The 10,255-nt window shown below is 47.1% G+C and overlaps 1 pseudogene; it reads left to right on the forward strand.

Moving 5' to 3' along the window:
• The first annotated feature begins 1,342 nt into the window (after positions 1-1,342).
• LOC101718401 (ATPase MORC2 pseudogene) lies at positions 1,343-4,419 on the forward strand (annotated as a pseudogene).
• Positions 4,420-10,255: the final 5,836 nt, after the last annotated feature.

Raw genomic sequence — 10,255 nt, forward strand, 5'->3', positions numbered from 1 at the left:
GCCATAGTATGGCGACTTCTAGGGATAAGGAGTACTAGAAAGCTAAAACACTGGTGTCACTACTAGAGCTTTGAGCACAGACATCTGCTTCTAAGGAAACACTAATACTAGGGCTGAGTAGTCCTAAATAAGTACGTGAGTGTCACAAGGTGCACTTTATGAACTCATGGGTCTGCCTCCTGCAGGGGATGCTCTCTGAAGGAGAGTCTGGACCTAGTTTTCTTTCTCCATAGGCTTCAAGATGTGCCCATGGGGGTGGCCAAGGGTGTGTGCACCAGCGGTGACAAAGCAGAGGCAGTGGTTTTGTAGCAGCAGCGGCCAGGAAGCCCTAAACACCAAATTTCATGGCACAGAGTCCTGTTATCTTATTCAGCGTGGTGGCAGTGGTACATGGTTCCAAGAGCCTGCTGTGGTTTTTGAGTTCTAATTCCTCAGGGAAGGACAAAGGCAGCTGCAGGTCCTGACTACACCCAACTGGGTGGTTCACTCCTCTCTGTCCTTGATTTGAGGGCTTTGAAAGCTGGGACTAACTCAGCCTGAGGAGAGGCCAGGGGATCGAGGCCCAAGAAGGGCCTAGGACTGAGGTGGCTGAGGAGAGTGGGGGAGGGGCGCAGCCCAGTTGAGGTGATTTGGGCAAGTCAATTGTGAGGCATAGTAGTGGACCATATTGAGATAATTTGAGCCACCAGTCTATGAAGATTGGGCGGGACCGCAAGCCAGGTTTTTTTCGAGTTTTGAAAAAAAAGTCAGCGTCTTCCAGTTGGGAAGTGGTGAACCCGGAACTAGCACCGGTGGCATTGCAAAGACACTGTGGTCTCCATCTAGGTAGGACCTGTTCCAGGATCCTGCCATCACTGGTAGTGGAGACGTGAGTGCATACTCAGTTTTATGACAGAAGAGTGTAAATTTCCGGTTTGGTAAGTTTTCTGGTCAGGAAATTTAAGGGAACAAAAAAGGGCTTGAAGAACTAATGATAAGATGAAGAAATAATAACCGTCAGTGAGCTCAATAACCATTGACTCCAGGACCATCCACTTTGACTCTGATTGTCTGAACTGAAGTACTGAAACTTAAGGCTAAAAGTTCTTTGGAGCTGCAGGTTTATGACAAAGTTCTTTCCAAAATATTACATCATAGAAGATTTCAAGTACTTAAAGAAGAAATCAGTTGCAGTTTTGAATATCTGAATCTATTTTGGATAGATACTTGCTAACTTGCTTCAGCAAACCTTAAGGAACAGAGAGACAACCTTTACTCTGCAGAGACCTGAAAGGTCTGTTCTGTAGGCTGAAAGACTGGAGCTTTCACTACAATCATGGCTTTCACATATTACAGCAGTCTGAATCGAGCTCAGCTAACCTTTGAATACAAATTCAACCACTCGTGAATTTTTATTTGGAGCTCTTGCTGAACTGGTTGATAATGCAAGAGATGCTGATGCCACTAGAATAGATATTTATGCAGAAAGGTGAGAGGACCTTGGAGGAGGGTTTATGCTCTGCTTTTTGGATGATGGAGCAGGAATGGACCCCAGTGATGCCACCAGTGTGATCCAGTTTGGGAAGTCAGCCAAATGAACACCTGAGTCCACCCAGATTGGGCAGTATGGGAATGGGTTAAAATCACGCTCAATGTGTATTGGGAAGGATTTTATCCTCTTCACGAAGAAGGAAGATACCATAACCTGCCTCTTTCTGTCTTGAACCTTTCCTGAGGAAGAAGGCATTGATGAAGTGATAGTCCCATTGCCCACCTGGAATGCCCAGACCTGGGAACCTGTCACAGACAATGTGGAGAAGTTTGCCATTGAGACAGAACTCCTTTACAAGTATTCTCCTTTCTGCACTGAGGAGGAAGTGATGAGCCAGTTCTTGAAGATTCTTGGGGACAGTGGAACACTGGTGATCATCTTTAAACTCAAGCTCATGGATAATGGAGAGCCTGAACTAGACATAATCTTAAATCCAAGAGATATCCAGATGACAGAGACTTCCCCAGAGGGCACGAAGCCCGAACGATGCTCCTTCTGAGCCTACTCTGCTGTGCTCTACATTGATCCCTGGATGAGGATCTTCATCCATAAGCACAAGGTGCAAACCAAGAGGCTGTCCTGCTGCTTGTGCAAGCCCAGGATGCACAAGTATACATCTAGCCCTTTCAAGACCTATGTGGAGCAGTAGGTGAAGAAAGCAGAGCATGTAGCATGGATTGCTGAAGAGAAGGCCCAGGAGACAGAGAGCAAAGCTCAGACCTTAGAAGTACACTTAAGGTGAAGAGCTCACACGGGACTCCAGGGTAATGTTGAGACAGGTCCAGAACACTGCCATCACCCTGTGCAGAGAAACTGATGTCAAAAAGAGGATCAATGAGGCCAAGCAGTGAGCACTCAAAGAACCTAAGGAACTGGATTTTGTTTTGGGGATCAACATTGAACACCCAGAGCTAGATGGCATGTTTATTTACAACTGTATCCACTTGATCAAGATGTATGATAGAGTGGGCCCACAGCTGGAAGGGGGCACAGTATGCGGTGGGGTTGTTGGGGTTGTTGATGTGCCCTACCTGGTCCTGGAATTTACACTGAACAAGCAGGACTTTGCTGTTTGCAAGGAGTACCGGCACCTGCTGAAGGCAACAGGGGAGCACCTGGCACAGTATTGGAAGAACATTGCCATTGGCCAGTGTGGAATCATGAAGTTTTGGGGTGAGTTTGGTTACCTCTCTGCCAACTGGAACCAGCCCCCATCCAGTGAGCTGCATTACCAATGCAGGAGAGCAATGGAAATCCCAACCACCATCCAGTGTGATTTGTGTCTGAAGTGGAGGACCCTCCCCTTCCAGTTGAATTCAGTGGAAAAAGATTACCCTGACACCTGGGTTTGCTCCATAAACCCTGTCCTGAGCAGGACTGATGTGAGGCTTCTGAACAAAAGCAGAAGGTTCCCCTGGGAACATTCAAAAAGGATCCAAAGATACAGGAAGAAAAGCAGAAGCAGCTGTCAGAGAAAATTCACCAGCAGTAGAATCTGGAGGCCCTTCAGAAAACCACCCCCTCCGTTCCCAAGCTGACCTGAAGAAATTGCCCTTTTAAGTGACAGCCAGACCTTCCACTGTGGAACCCGCTCAGAGACCTCAGCGTCCTCGGTCACCACCTTTACCTGCTGTGATCAAGAATGCCCCAAGCAGACCACCTTCCCTGCAAGCTCCCAGACCAGTCAGCCAACCCTAAAAGGCTCCTGTCAACAGCAATCCCCCAAAACCTCCTTCTCTGGCAGCCTGAGTAGAGGCCAGTATCTCCAGGCTGCTCCAGCCCCCTGAGGTACCCTGAAAGCCCGTGAACTCTCCAGTCAAGACTGCACCCTGGACCACTTCTCTGGTGCAGCCACTGTCGTCATCTCTCCTGTCCAACTCCAAGAGCTCTCAGGAGGTCCCTGCAGCCATTTATCAGGACTCCAGTGGGCAAGAAGCCAGAGCCACCTGTTAAACTCTTCCCAGCTACCACTGGTCATGAGCAGAGTCTGGGAGCCTCTGATGAGGAAGAAGCTGAGGAAGAGGCTGAGAGGAGGAAGGAGAGGTGTAAGCAGGGCAAATTTGCTGTGGAGGAGGAGGAGAAGGAACCCAATGAGCTCTCAGACAGTGCTGGAGAAGCTGACCTCAAAAAGGCTCAGAAAGATAAGGGCTACATGTGGGAGTATGTGTGAACAAGGAGTGGTACACAGGCCATGTCATAGCCGTGGAGGTGGGCAAGAGTGTGGCACAGTGGAAGGTGAAATGTGACTATGTGCCCACAGATACAACTCCAAGAGACCAAAGGCAGTGAAGATGTGCGGCTGATGAAACCACCTGCTCCAGAGTATCAGGCCCCTGAGACACAGCAAGAGGGTCAGGAGGAAGAAGAAGCTGTGGTGGCTCAGCAGGCTGGAGCCATGGCAGAGCTCTCTACCTCTGACTGCATCTGCATTGAGCCTGACATCACTGCTCCAAGTACCAACCATGAAACCATTGATCTCCTGGTCCAGATTCTCCGGAATTGCTTATGGTATTTCTTGCCTTCAAGTTTCCCCATCTCCAAGAAGAAGCTGAGTGTTATGAATTCAGACGAGCTAATATCTTTTCCTCTGGAAGAGTACTTCAAGCAATATGAAGTGGGGCTCCAGAATCTGTGCCATTCATACCAGAGCTATGCTGACTCACAGGCCAAGGCATCTGAGGAAAGCCTGCGCACCTCTGAGAGGAAGCTCTGTGAGGGAGAGGAGAAGCTGCAGAAGCTGAGGACCAACATCATAGCACTCCTGCAAAAGGCGCAGGACATAGACATCAACACAGATGATGAGCTGGATCCCTACATCAAAACCTCATCACCAGGACTGAGGGACCAGGAGCCAGAGATCAGCTCCACCTGCCCCTCAACACAGTAGCTTCAGGGAGGGAGATTTCACTTATGGGTTGATGGACTTAACCTTTGATTTGATTCATGTGAGAGACATTTGTGCTTTTGGAAGGACAGATACTTTGATTCTTTGACTCTTCCTCCTTAAGTTTATAAATATTTATTAAAAAAAAGAAAAAAGATGTGCCATGGGAATCATCTTGAGCAACAAACACCCTGCAGATCCCAGCAACCTTGCCATTAGGTCATATCCTTCAACAGTGGGAAACATTTGACCCTGACAGTCTGAGAAAGGAACAGCTTATCCGCTATTTTAATATGCTTTGGGTTCAGTTCAAACTAGGGAATGATGAGAGATGGGTAAAGAAAGGCAGTTTGAAATATGATACTATTTAATAGGCCGTTTCTGCAAAAAGCATGGAAAGTGGAGTGAAGCCCCTATGTTCAGGCTTTTGTAACTCTTAATCACCAGAAAAGCCCGGAGTGGCCCCTAAGGGAGAGGAAGTTGATATCACTGGTGATCTTGCCCTCAGACCTCACCTGTCTCTTAGGGGAATATGGATCTTTCCCACCTGTTTGAAATCACACTTGGAGGTCTCTTTGACCTCCTCTTTATAATGCTCAGGCCAGTGAAACAGTCCCCTTCAAGTAAATCAAGAACTCTACCAGTACCCAGTGCCCCAGAGGGACCCAGTATTCCCCAGCCCTCTGGTTGTGCTCCTCAGACAACTTTAAATCCCACAGGACATACTCAGAGTGGAGCGTCCTACTTCTCTAACTCACAACACATCCTTCTCCTGAGAAATGGCCTTTTAAATATGGCCTTCTGCAGCCTTGCCAGTCCCCCTGCTGTGCTCCCCTTCTCCCCATAATAAAACCTTCAGGAGAATATAGAATGGTATAAGACCTTTGCCTCATTAATGAGGCTGTAATCCCAATCCACTTTCTGGTGGCAGATCCATATATGATTCTCTCCCAGATTCCAGGGGACACAAATTGTTTCTCAGTCCTAGACCTCAAAGATCCTTTCTTTTTCTATTCCACTCCACCTGCATTCCCAGTTTCTGTTTACTTTTGAATGGGAAACTGCCACTTCAAGGGAAAACAGCAGTATACATGGATAGTTCTTCCACAGGGCTTTAGAGACAGGCTTTACCTTTTTGTTCAGGCATTAGAAAAAGATTTGGGGAAACTAGAGTTTAAACAGGAAACTACCCTATAGTATGTAGATTTTAATATCTATCTTCCCCCAAATCATAAAACAAGTTCGTGAACCAAGGTCCTACTTACTATCCAAACTCTCAATTATTTTTATTCATTAAGTTTATTGGTACATTTTAGGTATACATTATGATCACGTTTATCAGTGGGAATGTGTACCTGTACATGACATATCTTGGTTTTTATTATTTTTTCCCATCCCCCTTCCCTCTCTTCAACCTCTCTACCCCTCCATCCCTGTTTATAAAAGCTTTGTTTCTGTTTTCTCCTTTTTAAATTTTTTCTTTCTCTTCTTTCCTTTCCCCTGCCCTCTCACCCTGGTGCCTCTCCCCCGTGAACATTTTCGTCCTATTTCACAATATTGATTATACATTTTGGTCCTCATTTACACTTTCAGGTTCTCACACCAGCGAAACATTTCAGTATTTACACATGTGTGTCCTATGTTTCACTTAGGAGTATGGCCTCAAGGTGCAACCATTTAGCTATAAATGTCTCCAGTTTATCTTTCTTATGGCTGAGTAGTACTCCATTTTATTAAAAAACCCCACATCTTCTTTACCCAATCACCAGTTGATGGGCATTTGGGCTGTTTCCAAGGTTTAGCTATTACAAACGGTGCTGCTATGAACATGGGTGCACATATATCGCTGTGGTATGATGCTTTTAATTCTTTTGGGAAGATACCCAGCAGGAGAATAGCTGGGTTAGATGGGACCTCTAATCCTAGTTTTGTTTTTTGGTACTGGGGTTTGAACTCAGGACCTTGAACTTGGCAGGCAGGCACAGTGCCACTGAGATAAATCCCTGGCCCTAATCCTAGTTTTGTTTTGTTTTTGTTTTTGGCACCAGGGATCAAACTCGGACCTTGTGCTTTTGCAGCAGGCGCTGGAACCACTGAGCTAAATCCCCGGCCCCTAATTCTAGTTTTCTGAGGAAGCTCCAGACTGATTTGCACAGTGGTTGCACCAGTCTACACTCCCACCAACAGTGGAGAAGAGTTCTTTTTTCCCCATAGCCCTGCCAGAATTTCAAACCCTCAATTTTCTAGCTGAGAAAGGATATAAAGTCTCAAAGAAGAAACCTCAGCTATCTCTCCAGAAAGTCCAATACCTGGCATATATTCTTACACCCAGGAAAAAAGCAGCTGTCTAGGTATTGGATCCAGGCTATCTGTCATCTGGGGCCCCCTGCCACCAAACAACAGCTCCATTACTTCCTGGGAATGGCAAGCTTCTGCCAGATTTGGATCTCTAATTTTGGACTAGTAGCAAAGCCTTTATACGAGGCTGTCAAAGGTCCTGAGTCTATGCCCCTAGAATGGACAAAAGTGACTGGCAATGCCTTTTGAGAAATAAAACATGTCATCACTAAGGTTCCAGCATTAGGGCTACCTGATTTAAGAAAATCCTTCTCCCTCTACATATCAGAAAAGAGAGGAATTGCTTTGGGTGTCTTAACCCAAAGACTGGGACAAGAAAGCTGTCCCGTAGCTTACTTTTCAACAAAGAGTGGTGGCTGGAAGGCCACCTTGGCTTAGGGCAATAGTAACTACAGGTATGCTAATGGGTGAAGCTACAAAACTAACCTCGAGACAAAAACTGTAAATCTGGACTCCCCACCAGGTCAGGGCTGTACTTGAGATGAAAGGCTACTTGTGGTCAATAGGGAAACAGCTAAGTATCAGGACATGGTCTTAGATACCCTGAGGTTACCCTAAAGACTTGCACTATTCTTAATCCTACTTCATTAATGCCTACAGGCTGAGTGGTTAGTCACTCTTGTGAACAAGTGATTTCTCAGACCTATGTAAGCAGGCAGGACATCAGTGACCTACCCCTACAAGACCCCGAAGAGGTGCAGTTCAGTGAGGAAACTGGTCCTTCCCCAGGGAGCACAGTAGAAAGCTATGAAAACCATTTATGATTCTTTCCATATGGGAAGAGATGCTACAAGAGCTCACTTGAATTTTCACAGAGCTAGCACAAGTGACAACCACCCAACAGGTCTACCAAGCTTGCTCACTCTGCACCTACAATAACCCTGGGAAATCCAGACCACCTCCTTTGTTAGAATCTGTACAGAGAAGAGGGACATACCCTGGGGAGGACTGGCATTTAGACTTTACCCATATGTCATCATGTGGGGGATTTTAGTTCTAATTGATACTTTTATAGGCTGGATTGAGGCCTTCTCTACTGATTCAGAAAGGGCTACAGAGTAGTCAGTTTCTCCTTATAAGTAAATCATCCCCCAGTTTAGACTACCCCACCCCTTCAGAGTGACAATGGGCATTTTTTTTTTTTTAACCTCTCAAATAACTCAGGGGATGTCAAAGGGTTTAGAAATAAAGTACCGTTTCCACTCTTCATGGAGACCTCAGTGCTCTGGAAAGGTTGAGAGAGTCAACCAGATCCTAAAGCAAGCTTTGGCAATGCTTTGCCAGGAGATATCCGAATCTTGACTCTGGTTATTGTCAATTGCCCTCATGAGGATTCAGAACCTCCCCCGCAAGGCTAGACTAAATATGAGTCCATTTGACATGTAATATGAGAGGCCTTTTCTATCCTCTGATATGATAATAGATCCACAGACCATGGGACTCTTGGGATAGCTTATCAATCTAAGCCAAGTACAGCAGGCCACCCAACTACACAGGAACAAAGTCCTGCCAGCTCCTGGCCCAGAGGAACAATCTAATGTTCACCTGGGTGGTTGGTGCTTGTTAAAACTTGGAAAGAAGAGACTCCCAAGAACAAATCAAAACCAAAATGGAAGGGACCCTTTTCAGTGATCCTTGCCATGGGCACTGTAATGAAGGTGGCAGAGCTAGACAGTTGGATTCACTTCTCTAGAATAAAACCAGCTTCTCTAATACCGTATCTGAACACCATCTGACAGAGTAGTACTGCGGAGCACTGGAAGACCTTAGGCTCCTCTTTAGAAAGCAGGACCCCAGTTCTGCTTCAAGGACAGGCTCCTGACAAGTTCATCAAGCTCTCTTCTGTTAAATGGGCAGCTCAACACTTCTTCATATATAGACACCAATTCCTTATACGTTTCAGTCCAGCCAGTAACCCACATCACATAAGGTGGTTAATACATAGTCTCCAGTAGGTAGGGCCCATGGTCCTTTTCAGTAGAAAGTAGCTATCTGAAGACAGAGACCTCTACTCTCTCAAGCACTCCAGAAGGAATTATAGAGATTTATCTGTGTCTCTCAGTGGGAAATGAGGCAGAAGACTAGGGCATGACAACATGGTTGTCAACTGGCACGACCAGCCAGTTGAAGAGACTTGTTACCATGGGCAGAGCAGCAGCTCCCGAGCCTGACACAAGATCAAGCCAAGCCAAGCACCTGGTGCCAATCTTCTGACATAAGAACATGCTGAACCTGACACCTAATATCAATCTTCTGACAAGCTGAGCCTCGCACCTGATCCCAATCTTCCAGCACAGGATTGAGTGGACCACCTGCATCAACTACTGAAGACATAAAAAGATGGCAGCAAATGACTTTGCACTACTGGAGTATAGTTATTGCAGTTCTGTTCTGTTGCAGGACATATCTTCTCTTTTTTCCTTCCAAGCAACCTTTTCTCCTTGAGGACTTCTTTTGTGCTTCTTTTCCTTTTCTTCTTCTTTGTGCCTTAAATAAATGTTAATCTTTCACATTCACAAACTGGTCTGTCCAATTCATTGAGCGAGACAATAAGAGCCTGGAAAGCATTGCTGGTCTCTGCGCCACTAAGTAACAATAGGAAGGGCATCTTTCTTGCCCAGAGATCAAGGGAGAAGAGGACCCGGGCTCAGTGGAGCCCACTTCCAAGAATTGGCCCATTCCCAGCCCTCACAGACCTGCCTTTAGGACCCAGCCCTTAGGACCTGCGCACACCTCTCCCCACCCTACTGTGCTCCACACTCAGGCCCTGGGCTCCCACTCGACCAAAGACTGCAAGTGTAAAGTGCCCAAAGCACAGTCACTGATGATTCAGCATGACACATGCCCTTCACTGGCACAGTTGCTATTTTTGACATTTGTTTACCTTGGAAAGAAACGACAGAAGTAGAAGAGGAAAACACGGCCGAATGGTGATTTACACACAGCAGAGTCCCCAAGGGCACCTGAGGCGATCACACGGTATAAGGTGCAGTGAAAAGAGGTGTGTGGCTCCCGAAGGTCGGGGAGAGGCTGCAGCTTGGGTCCAAGCTCTGCTCACAAGGCTACGCTGATGTCCTCGGGAGGCAAAGATCTGGCAGGCGGTATTGCTGCCACTCACAAGTGGACAGTCGTCAGCTGAGGGAGGCGAAGTGACCGCACAGTTGGTTCTCAGGCCCAGCGAAGTCATAGATCCAGAAGCCAGGATTTGGTCTGACGCGTATCGGCCAGCGCAATGAGGTGGGGGTGGGGTATGAGTCGCCTCCGGGCCCTTGCTAGTGTCGGGCGGTACGCAGCCACTGGTACTCTACCAAAGCGGGCCTAGCCCCCACCTTCCCTTCAGGGAGCGGGTGGGCCCGGCCCCGCCACCCCCGCCGCCCCCGCCCCCCCTCCTCTGGGCCCCGCGATTGGCTCCACGGTATGGGGGCGTGACCAGAACCCCGGAGCCTACGAGAAAACGTCAGTCACTGCTTAGCTGTTACTCG

Source organism: Heterocephalus glaber, unplaced genomic scaffold, assembly GCF_053883595.1.
Source record: "Heterocephalus glaber isolate CG9 unplaced genomic scaffold, H.glaber_assembly_v1.0 deba00000937, whole genome shotgun sequence".
NCBI classification, from domain to species: Eukaryota; Metazoa; Chordata; class Mammalia; order Rodentia; family Bathyergidae; genus Heterocephalus; species Heterocephalus glaber.